Below are 12,470 nucleotides of genomic sequence, written 5' to 3'. Positions count from 1 at the left end.
AATTAAAGGAAAATAAAACAAGAAAAGGAAAGTATTTATTTTATTTATTTTTTAAAAGGAAAGTAAGTTTAGTTGCACCAGTTCTCCCGGAGTGTGAGCTGAGGGTTGTTGGTAAAACCCGAGATAGAATGGGACATGACATATTATCGCTCGGGCAGTGACCCCCCCCCCCGTGGTTGTTGCTAAAAATGGTGATGTTCTGTTCCGTCCCAGGTTTTAGTAATTGCCTGAGCTGAGCAGTAATGGTGGAGTACTCAGTATGGAGAAAATGGAGAATGAGTGGAGCAGCCGTCTGATTTCTTCACTGGATATTGCTGCCATCTCACCCTTACATGGAAAAAGTGAATGAACGGAGAACTGAACAAACAACTGAAAGTCAGATTGCTTCAAAACAATCGGCCACAAGATCGGCCTTTGAGAAGTGATAACACAGATGGGTAAGCTCCGACTCTCATTTGGATACAAAACAACAAAAACAACCCGTTGTTTACCTGCATTTAGATTAATACATGTAACTTGTATTGTGTGTTTAAGTTACCGGTATAAGATTATTTAATTTGCTTCCAAATGTGATTGTCTCAGTTCAACTAATTATTTAATTAGCCTTTTACGTTTTATCAGTGAAAATGCATGCATGTACATGTATGTTGTATAAGTTATAACACCCATCCTGTTTTAATGAGAGTCAACCCACAATCAATGAAGTCAAATCAGTCTTAGTTGAGCAAGTCGGTAACGGGATTTCTTACTTTCACCATAAATTTTTATTTAATATGACTTTAGTCTATAGCTGTCAAAGGCCTCGGCCTTAAAACTGGTTCCTGCTGTGACGTCACGCACTCAGGGCTGGTTGGCTCAGCAAGGTGGCTCGAATGCCAACTTTGCGGTCGATTTTAACTCTCAAAAATATATTTTTTTATTCCCATTTATGCAGCATACAAGAGTCAAGGGTGGAGATACTATCCACTCAGAAATGTATTTGAAAATAAAGGTTCTGCGTATATCCTTTAAGGGTGGAAGAACTCTCTTGATTGCAAGGACTCAACGGCCATCTGCCAAATAGATCTGGAATCCCATGAAGGCATTCAAACTCAGTGCTGCTGACTCTTATGGCAACTCATGCACCCCCAGTGAATCTCAGATGTACTGGCCCTGCCTTTCCTCTGGTTTAGATGAGCTGGGGACGAGAGAAACTGTCGATAAGTGTTAAGGACTGTGCAAGGAAGCTTAAATTGTCCTGGCTTGAAGATCATCTATACTCGTCTATTGGTGGGCAGGTCATGTTGAAAGGATGCCAAAGACCAGGTTCCCCCATGGTGTACTACACAGTTTACTGGAGGAGGGTACCCGTCCTATAGGGCGTCCACGTCTTCGCTATATGGATGTGCTGAAGTGCGATCTGAAGGACTTCAAGATAGAACCCACCAGCTGGACCAGTACTCCTCATGATGGGCATAGATGACGTGCTTGCCTCCATCAAGGGATCAGGCATGACCATCAGAATAACTTGGATAAACTCAAGAGACGACGCTCCCAACCAAAGATGAATGATGATCTTCATTTGGCATTGTTGGAAACGATTGAAGCTGGCCCGAGTTGATGGTTCGCATTATGTTTATGAATCACTGAATGGTGCCGAGTATCATTTTGTCAATTCGACATTATGAACACAGCAAAAGAGTCAGTAGTACCAAGCCATCTCACTCCATACAAGGCCTGTCCCTGTCTGTGTGTCCTTGAGGCTGATTAACATGAACTATCTGGCTAAAATACAGTTAAAGGGGAAAGGCTTTTCTCTTATTAATATATACCAGAAATTTGGGGGTGGGTTTTCAGCGATACGACATTCAGGCTCAGTGATGTGACATGTATACGACTGAACTACTGTTACAGTATCCCTCGGGCCGCTTACAGCAGAACCTGAACATTATGTTTTCAAGTATTGAACCCTACCCCATGTCCATGCTGGTTTCCACTGAGTTCTTCTGTTTCCTCCCACCTTACAAAAATGCTGAATTGGCGACTATAAATTGTTCCTACATGTGAAAGTGTGCAATGGATTAGGCTGTATTCCTGCATCCCATCCATTGTTTCTGACATCATCCACCACTCCGATAAGGATACAGTAATTACAGTAGATGAATGATTTACCATATGCACAATATTAGCAGAGTGGAGCCCCATTATTTAAGAGAAATGCATCAACATGATTTTTGATGGTTTTTGACCGAACAACACACGTGTAGTACCACCACAGGGAACCTGATCGTAAGTGCAAGGCAACGTATCTCATAAACACCTGACCACTGGACAACGAAATTTGTATCTTTATTTACACAAGATAGATGGGTTTTTATCCAGCGCTTATTTTTAATTTGCTTTTTAAAAAATAACGTGGGATTGTTTGCGAACACATTTTATGGAAAATACTAGCGACAGTTTTATACAAACCCAATTCCAAAAAAGTTGGGATGCTGTGTAAACTGTAAATAAAAATAGAATGCGATAATTTGCAAATCATGGAAACTCTATATTTCTTTGAAAATAGTACAAGGACAACCCATCAAATGTTGAAGCTGAGAAATTCCTTCCATCCATCCATCCATTATCTGTAGCCACTTATCCTGTACAGGGTCGCAGGCAAACTGGAGCCTATCCCAGCTGACTATGGGCGAGAGGCGGGGTACACCCTGGACAAGTTGCCAGATCATCACAGGGCTGCTGAGAAATTTTATTTATTCATTATTATTATTTTTTTAAAAATATATGCTCGTTTTGAATTTGATGTCAGCAACACGTTTCAAAAAAGTTGGGACAGGGGCATGTTTACCACTGTGTTGCATCACCTCTACTTTTAACAACTCTCTGTAAATGTTTTGGGAACTGAGGAGACCAATTGCTGTAATTTTGAAAGAGAAATGTTGTCCCATTCTTGCCTGAGATACAATTTTAGTTGCTTAACATTTCAGGTCTCCTTTGTCATATTTTTGTGCTTCATAATACACCAGATGTGTTAAATGGGAGACAGGTCTGGACTGCAGGCAGGCCAGTTTAGCACCTGGACTCTTTTACTACAGAGCCATGCAGTTTTAATGTGTGCAGAAAGCGGTTTGGCATTGTCTTGCTGAAAGAAGGAAGGCCTTCCCTGAAAAAGATTTTGTCTGGATGGCAGCATATTGCTCTGAAATGTGTATATATTTGGGGTTGTATATTATACCTGATCGAAAAAAAAAAAGCAGGAGAACAACTATGTGAACAATTTAACACTTGTTTTATTTGAAAGAAGAGCTCACAGAAACTATGGATTAGGTGAAATCTCTCTTAGGCTTCAGTAAACATGTAACATTGCACTTTGGTTCTGGAACATCTTGTTTCGCTACAGCCAGGCACCCTTAAAGTTATTTTTCTGGCTACAATATTGTAATTTCCCAGAGATACATTCTCAACAATTTTCTGGGGGTTTTTTTTGTTGTTGTTGCCCAACACACTTGTGGTTTGCTCATGTACAGCGAGTAATGAAGGCTAATTATATAGCCACTATGAAATATTTCACGTGTAATCACATCCAAAATCAGGTTTTATACTGGCCTACTTATTTCTTTCAAATGAAGTTGAGGGTGATGTTACTGAAAGGTTGGTTTCTGCTCCGTCATCCTGTTCTGCTTCCTGATGAATTGTGTATTGTTCTAACTCCTGCATCTGCATTCTTGATATGTCATAATGACCTCTCCAAGACCATGCTGAATCAAGTAATGTGCATTCTGAATTAAGGAATTATCCACTCTGTATTATGTCTTACTTGAATTATGTGTTGTGCTGGTCTTGCAACTTAATGTATTACAGATTATCAAGAAGTATCCTAAGTTGCGTATTGTTCATTCTCGATCAAGCATTCATGCACTGGAGTGTTTGGTCGATACAGTCGACAAGAAAGTATGAGAAAGTGAGGAAAGGGAGTTGTTGGGACATGTTGATTTATGATGTTGATTTTATTCAGAATAAATGAAGTTGATTCTGATCAAGTAATCAATTAAGAATGATTATATTAAAGCCAGCAAGTAAAATAAATTAAAAGTTGACGACTGTTTTTGCCAAGTATCATGAATTATGTACTATTAAAAAACGTTTTTTTTAAATCTTGTTGTCAGTGGCTTGGAATACTGGTGGTTATGTTGTATGGGTAATGAGAAATATTATACATACAGGCCACTTTTTCCATGGAATAAAAACATGTATTCTATTCCCTTCTAGTGGGTTTATTGATAGCAATCAATAAATGTATTAGATAGAGTGTATTACGCCACTCTACCCAATGGAGAATGAGCGTGCAATATTGTTACAATATTGCACAATGTCAAGACAACACAACGTCACACTTCGGAGCTCATGCGAAGATCCAATAACAAAACTTTTCTGCTGCGCATGTGCACAAGCATTTCTTTGTTGGCCGGGAAAGAGAGAAGACGGGGTTAATTCAGTGCTCGGATTAAGCATTAAATAAATAAACTGAAAACTAAAGACGCGCTGAACACCCGAAAGGCTACCAAAACTTCATTATATATTCTTCACGCATATTTACAAGAGAAAAACATACCAATGGACATCGAAAAACTGGAAAAGAGACACGTCGAAAATGTAAAACTTCTGTGCTGGTGAATGACTGACAGTTTGTTCACAAAAATGGCCACAAGATTTGCTTCATTAAAAGTGGAAGATTTAGAGAGAATTTTGAAAGTGAAAGATGCGCTGAACACCCGAAAGGCTACCAAAACTTCACTGGATATTCTTCACATGTGTTTTATAAGAGAAAAACAGACCAACGGACATTGAAAAACTGGAAAAGAGACATGTCGGAGATGTAAAACTTCCGCGCTAGCGAGTGACTGTGACAATTTGTACACAAACATGGCCGCAAGGTTTGCTTCGTTAAAAGCGGAAGATTTAAAGAGAAAGACGCGCTGAACACCTGAAAGGCGACAAAAACATCACTGGATATTCTTCACGCATATTTACAAGAGAAAAACAGACCAACGGACATCGAAAAACTGGAAAAGAGAGCAACAGCAGAAATATTGTCAAAGTTCTACTTGGAGGTGAGGAAACGTGACAGAGACTTTTACAAGAGGACTTCACTTGTGGACTTCACTCAGCAAAGCCCTTTTGTTTTGAACAACTGCAATGGAACAATTAACTACGACCAAAAATAACTTTGAACTTGAACTGTAAACCCGTATGTAGCTTGTATATAAGTTGGGTTGTTGTTCAGGCTTTTTGGACTTGTACCATTTTTATTGTTAGAACTTTGTACATGTGCATTGGATTGACAGAACATTGAATTACATTCGATCAGAATCAGCATTCAATATTGTTGTTACCGCCCTGTTCTTAACTTTTTGTAAAATCTATCATTGTTCCATCTAATGTGTATGTATAATAATAATAATAATAATAATAATAATAATATTGGCTGAATTTGAGTGGTATATCAGATATATTCCATTCAGCTAGCATGATATTGAACTCGTCTTCGACTCATTCAATATCATGCTAGCTGAATGGAATATATCTGATATAACACTCAAAGCCAGCCAATATTATTTAATTATTCAATCCAGATTCACTGGATATGAGCAATCGTGTGCTCTGATTGGCGACACTACTACTAGGCTATCAGCTCATATACCATGAGTAGAGAAAAACAAAATGGCAGAGGGTGTTGCTGAACCAACCGAGGACTAAATACAGTAAAAACTCTACTCGAAAACAAAACCCCAAAAAATGCAAGAAAATATGGAATGAAAGTATTTGATGGTAAGAGCGTCTTTTTTATTTTTCAAGAATTATTATAGCATTTTTCACAAATTGCTACTGTCATATCGCCGGTTTGTTTACATTCTAAGCAAAAATTATTTTGTTGCACGTTTTGTATAAAGTTTTTCTCATCTCATGCCGCTTTATCCTGTTCTACAGGGTCGCAGGCAAGCTGGAGCCTATCCCAGCTGACTACGGGCGAAAGGCGGGGTACACCCTGGACAAGTCGCCAGGTCATCACAGGGCTGACACATAGACACAGACAACCATTCACACTCACATTTACGGTCAATTCAGAGTCACCAGTTAACCTAACCTGCATGTCTTTGGGGGAAACTGGAGCACACAGAGGAAACCCACACGGACAGAACATGCAAACTCCGCACAGAAAGGCCCTCGTCGGCCACAGGGCTCGAACCCAGACCTTCTTGCTGTGAGGCGACAGCGCTAACCACTACACCACCGTGCTGCTCGTATAAAGTTTTGATTTATCAAATTTGCAAAAGATTAAAATGCTCTGTTTCTCAAAATCCAGTGAATGTGAATAGAATAAAAATAAAACTACTCAATCTCGTTGTATATGGCTTATAGCTAACTCGGTGCTATGCGCCTTGTCAGGCTGTCAGCTCATGTACGAGATGATTTTGTGGAATAACTGTTAAACGTACTGACCAGTAGAAAACAATGGTGGAAATCTGGCAAAAGTGGATGTGAAATGTCACCCATTAAGATTACTGGCGATATCAAAATGGGTGTGAAGTATGATGCTTTCGAACTGTAATAAATGAGAAATTCTGTCATTCCTGATTAGATCACTCTGTAAACTGATCCGGCTTTTGTTTGAGTCTATAAAGGAGTCCCATGACTCCTTGACCTTTGGCTCTTTTTGAGGTGAGCAAGTTTCAACCACACCACATCATAATTAATGGGTTGGTGTCTTATCAAGCTTTTACTCATAAACCTGAGAATGCAGATGTTTAAGGTAAAAGACCTAAATTCAAGACACTACACACAGAAATAATTTTGGTCATGGCAATTGTTTTTCAGATTTTTGTACAAATTGCATCTGTAACATCTCATCTCATCATCTCTAGCCGCTTTATCCTGTTCTACAGGGTCGCAGGCAAACTGGAGCCTATCCCAGCTGACTACGGGCGAAAGGCGGGGTACACCCTGGACAAGTCGCCAGGTCATCACAGGGCTGACACATAGACACAGACAACCATTCACACTCACATTCACACCTCCGGTCAATTTAGAGTCACCAGTTAACCTAACCTGCATGTCTTTGGACTGTGGGGGAAACCGGAGCACCTGGAGGAAACCCACTTGGACACGGGGAGAACATGCAAACTCCGCACAGAAAGGCCCTCACCAGCCACGGGGCTCAAACCCAGACCTTCTTGCTGTGAGGCGACAGTGCTAACCACTACACCACCATGCCACCCCATCTGTAACATATCTTCTTTTATATATAAGTAGTATAAAAATATATATAAGAAGTATAAAAAGATATATAAATGCAAGTATAAACTTCATCATCATGCCTTGGCTTCGCAAATGAAGATTTATGATAGGGGCTGTCCCCGTCTCCTACAGGCGCGCTCGTGGCTAAAGTGTCCTATGCGAGATAAACAGGCACGACCACACAGGCTGCAGGGTAGGGTCTGGTCAGGAATAGGAGCTGTGGATTGCCTGGCTTTCCTCCTTGCTTGCTTGTCCTCGAGGCTGGCATGATGGGTGTTCTCAAAGGATGCAATTGTGTTATACACAGTACTTCTCCACCAGTCTCGGTAGGCGGCTAGGGAGGACCAGTGAGTGGGGCTTATGTTGCAGTCCTGGAGGGAAGCCTTGAGTAAGTCTTTAAACCACTTCTTGGGGGCTCCTATGTTTCTGTAACCTGATGATAGCTTACTGTAAAGGACGATCTTGGGCAGGTGGTGGTCCTCCATCCTGGACACATGGCCTGCCCAACTAAGCCTGGACTTCAGAAGCATGGATTCAATGCTGGTGAGACCTGCCTCCTGAAGGACTTCAATGTTGGTGATGAAGTTACTCCAGTGGATGTTAAGGATGGAACGGAGGCAGCGCTGGTGAAAACGCTCAAGGAGATGTATATGTCGCCGATAGGTGACCCATGACTCCGAGCCGTACAGCAGTGTAATCAGCTCGGCAGCACGGTAGACACTAACTTTGGTGTTCTTCTTCAGGTCCTTGTTGTTCCAGACTCGTTTGTAGAGCCAGCCGAAGGCGCTGTTCGCTTTTGCCAGTCTGTTGTCAATTTCTTTGTCGATCTTTGCGTCCGCAGAGATCGTGCATCCAAGGTAGGTGAACTGCTGAACAGCTTTCAGCTCAGACTTGTTGATGGTAATGTGGGGTGGTTGGTACTGTTGATTTGGTGCAGGCTGATGGAGGACTTCGGTCTAGAGGTCTGCGCGGGTCGGATTTTTCAGTCCCGCTCCCGCTCGCGCCCGCATTGTGCAGTCCCACTCCCGCCCGCGCCCGCAAAGAATTATGATTTTCAGTCCCGCTCCCGCCTGCGCCCACAAAGAATTATGATTTTCAGTCCCTCTCCCGCCCGCGCCTGCCATATTTTGTCCCGCTCCTGCCCGCAAATCCCGCATGATGCAGACGTTCGCGTTATTTCTCAGGAAAGTTCTTGTCTTGATGGTGCCCCGCCCCCTACTTTGAGTGGATTTGAGCATAAATATCTACAGCTCACGTTCACGTTTGTTATTATTTACCTTGTTTCTGAATTCAACATGTAGTGTCTCTAGTAATAATAATTAGTGCTGTCAAGCGATTAAAATATTTAATAGCGAATCGCACATTTTTGTCACATGAGAAACCATTGTAATTCTCTGATCAGGATAAAAAAGTGAATGGGCTTGCTTTGTACCAATTTTATTTTTTTTTTATTGCAAAGCAGAGCTAGCAAGAGAACCATGAGTGAACAACTCTAATCAGAGAGACAGGTTACACAGTGACGGTAGGCTTGACTCAATGCTATCCCAGAAATCCTTCCTGTAATATGCAAATGTGGCCGCCTCTGATTGGACAGCCAAATTTTCATATTACAGGAAGAATTTCTGGTGGCACGGTGGTGTAGTGGTTAGCGCTGTCGCCTCACAGCAAGAAGGTCCGGGTTCGATCCCCGTGGCCGGCGAGGGCCTTTCTGTGCAGAGTTTGCATGTTCTCCCCGTGTCCGCGTGGGTTTCCTCCGGGTGCTCCGGTTTCCCCCACAGTCCAAAGACATGCAGGTTAGGTTAACTGGTGACTCTAAATTGACCGTAGGTGTGAATGTGAATGGTTGTCTGTGTCTATGTGTCAGCCCTGTGATGACCTGGCGACTTGTCCAGGGTGTACCCCGCCTTTCGCCCGTAGTCAGCTGGGATAGGCTCCAGCTTGCCTGCAACCCTGTAGAAGGATAAAGCGGCTAGAGATAATGAGATGAGATGAGGAAGAATTTCTGGGATAGCATTGAGTCAAGCCTACCGTCACTGTGTAACCTGTCTCTCTGATTAGAGTTGTAGACTAACTCAAGCAGTAAATCACTTCACTCATGGTTCTCTTGCTAGCTGGGTGTGAACGGCGAGTCATTAGAGTGATCAAAGGATTTCCCATTAGGATGATCAATGGCAAATTTAAGATGCTATTCCTCACTCAATCTGGCAATCTGACTCTCTCTGCAAATTTAGGCATCTTAAAATGTTTTTATTAATGCCAAATAAAATATCCAGCACAAATTATATATGATAGACATAAATTAATAATTTATAAGTTTTATTTCAAACATGTTTTTAGTTAGCGGGACTGCAGCTTATCACTGCTCCCGCCTGCGCCGCATATGTGCACTCCCGCTCCCGCCTGCGCCCGCATATGTGCACTTCGGGTCCCGCCCGTGCCCGCAATGAGCTTTCAAAATTTGTCCCTCGCCGCACTGCTTTGCGGCGGGTCCCGCGAGTCCTGCGGGACTCCCGCGGGAGTGCAGGGCTCTACTTCGGTCTTTTTTAGGCTGACTTCTAAGCCGAAGAGTTGGGCAGCTTCCGCAAAGCAGGTCACTAAGCGTTGCATGGCTGACTCAGTATGGGCAACAAGAGCAGCAGCAGCAGCGAACAGAAGTTCCCGAATTTGCTACTCCATCGTCTTGGTGTGAGCCTGTAGGCGTCTCAGGTTAAACAGGCTGCCATCAGTGCGGTAGTGGATGTAGATGCCATCGTCAGTGCCCAAATCATCCATGCCATGGTGCAACAAGTATAAACTTGCAAAAGTTAAAACATCTATTATTATTACTGCACAGAGTGAACAGGGACAGGTATTGCACATTAACACTGTTCTACATTCAGTTGCACACTGGTAAATGGGTTGAAATTGTGTCATGTGTTATGTTATGTTAAGCGTCTTGGACATCTCTGAAAAGCTTGCTTCCTGATCAATGTGTCAATTTAGGTGTCATTTTAATATATATATGGAAATTTTCTTTATATGGGATGTAACCAAATACGTTATTCAGAATGAAGGGGGAAAGGGTTGTAAGTAAATAGATGCAAATACAAACCATAGACTGCAAACATAATGTACAAAGCCTCTGTGACATCACTTATAGGATTTCTGAAGAGCAGGTCTTAAGCTCAAATAAGGAGGCTACAAGCGTCGCTATCTTGGCGATACCTGACTCCACGTAACTCCCGGCTAGTCCATAAATGGAGAAAGGGGCGGGGATAGTGAAGCCACATACTAACCACAAAGCTAACAAGCTAGCTATGCAAGCTATCCAACAAGCTACTGGCTAAACTAAAAGAAGCCGCTCCATAAGATACAGAATATAAACTCAAATGTCTGGTTTACAAAAAAACAAAAAATAAAAAAAATCAAATCACTGGGCGTGTGATCTAATCATCTACTAAACATATTTGATCAGGGAGTGTCGTCTTTTCAATCTTAATAATTGTTAATAAAAGCAACATTAGCGATAATATTTTCCCCTGATAGCTTTGATAACGAGCGTTAACTTGGTTAATAGCTAGCTAGGTGTAGCTGAGGTCAATAGCAGCTACTGTTAGATGATCAGTCTACAGTATAATGGTCACATCGCACAATGTATTTGGTATGAAACAATTGACCAAACCTGCAATTTAGTTATGATATGTGCCTCTTAGTGAAAAGTTGATTGTTGCTATGCAAATCTTCATGCTGAATAGATATTATTTCTATGTCAAACTCCAAAATGTAAATTTTTTTTCATCGCTCAAGCTGTCAGATTGAGCCTAATTTACTGAAGGGGAGAACCCGATAAACTTCAAGGTAAGTACAATCCAATGAAGCAAATTAAAGTGTAATAGTGTGTAAAAATTGTGTTCGCATGGAAAAGCTCTGAGACAAAAACAAGCAAGGCCCCATGAATTATCTACATAAATCCATCACCTGCGGTGAATTTGGCTCGAATTCTGAGGTAACACCAGCTAGCGGCTAACAAGATGACACAAACCCAGTTGTCACTCAAATCAGCCCCGCCCCTAATTATACATAAATTTATGGCTCAGTATAATTTAAACTGTTGAATTATATAACAAGAGTCATCAGGAGATTAAATATCCCTCCCGGCCCTCACACGAAACCCCACTTCAAATTTTCCTAAGTTGAATTGGTTGCCATGGAAATACGGAAAAATTAAAAATCACAGAAATGTCAAAAGGCACAACTCCTCTAGTTACTTAATATAACTCTCAGGGTTCGTGAAAAAATTCCTAATAGTTTTTGAGTTATGCTCCGGAAACTAAAATGTTTACAGATGGATGGACAGATGGACAGGGGTTGGTTTCCCAAAAGCATCATAGCACAAAGATCATCGTTAAATGGTAGCGCGAGCATCACAATGAACACTCTTTCTCCTAGTTAAGATGGTCTTAGCATTAAGAGGCTTTTGGGAAACCCACCCCAGAGCGATAGCTACAACCCCGATTCCAAAAAAGTTGGGAAAAAGTACAAATTGTAAATAAAAACGGAATGCAATAATTTACAAATCTCAAAAACTGATATTGTATTCATGATAGAACATAGACAACATATCAAATGTCGAAAGTGAGACATTTTGAAATTTCATGCCAAATATTGGCTCATTTGAAATTTCATGACAGCAACACATCTCAAAAAAGTTGGGACAGGGGCAATAAGAGGCTGGAAAAGTTAAAGGTACAAAAAAGGAACAGCTGGAGGACCAAATTGCAACTCATTAGGTCAATTGGCAATAGGTCATTAACATGACTGGGTATAAAAAGAGCATCTTGGAGTGGCAGCGGCTCTCAGAAGTAAAGATGGGAAGAGGATCACCAATCCCCCTAATTCTGCGCCGACAAATAGTGGAGCAATATCAGAAAGGAGTTTGACAGTGTAAAATTGCAAAGAGTTTGAACATATCATCATCTACAGTGCATAATATCATCAAAAGATTCAGAGAATCTGGAAGAATCTCTGTGCGTAAGGGTCAAGGCCGGAAAACCATACTGGGTGCCCGTGATCTTCGGGCCCTTAGACGGCACCGCATCACATACAGGCATGCTTCTGTATTGGAAATCACAAAATGGGCTCAGGAATATTTCCAGAGAACATTATCTGTGAACACAATTCACCGTGCCATCCGCTGTTGCCAGCTAAAACTC

The sequence above is a fragment of the Neoarius graeffei genome, chromosome 23, assembly GCF_027579695.1.
Source record: "Neoarius graeffei isolate fNeoGra1 chromosome 23, fNeoGra1.pri, whole genome shotgun sequence".
NCBI classification, from domain to species: Eukaryota; Metazoa; Chordata; class Actinopteri; order Siluriformes; family Ariidae; genus Neoarius; species Neoarius graeffei.
This window is presented reverse-complemented; position numbering follows the sequence as displayed.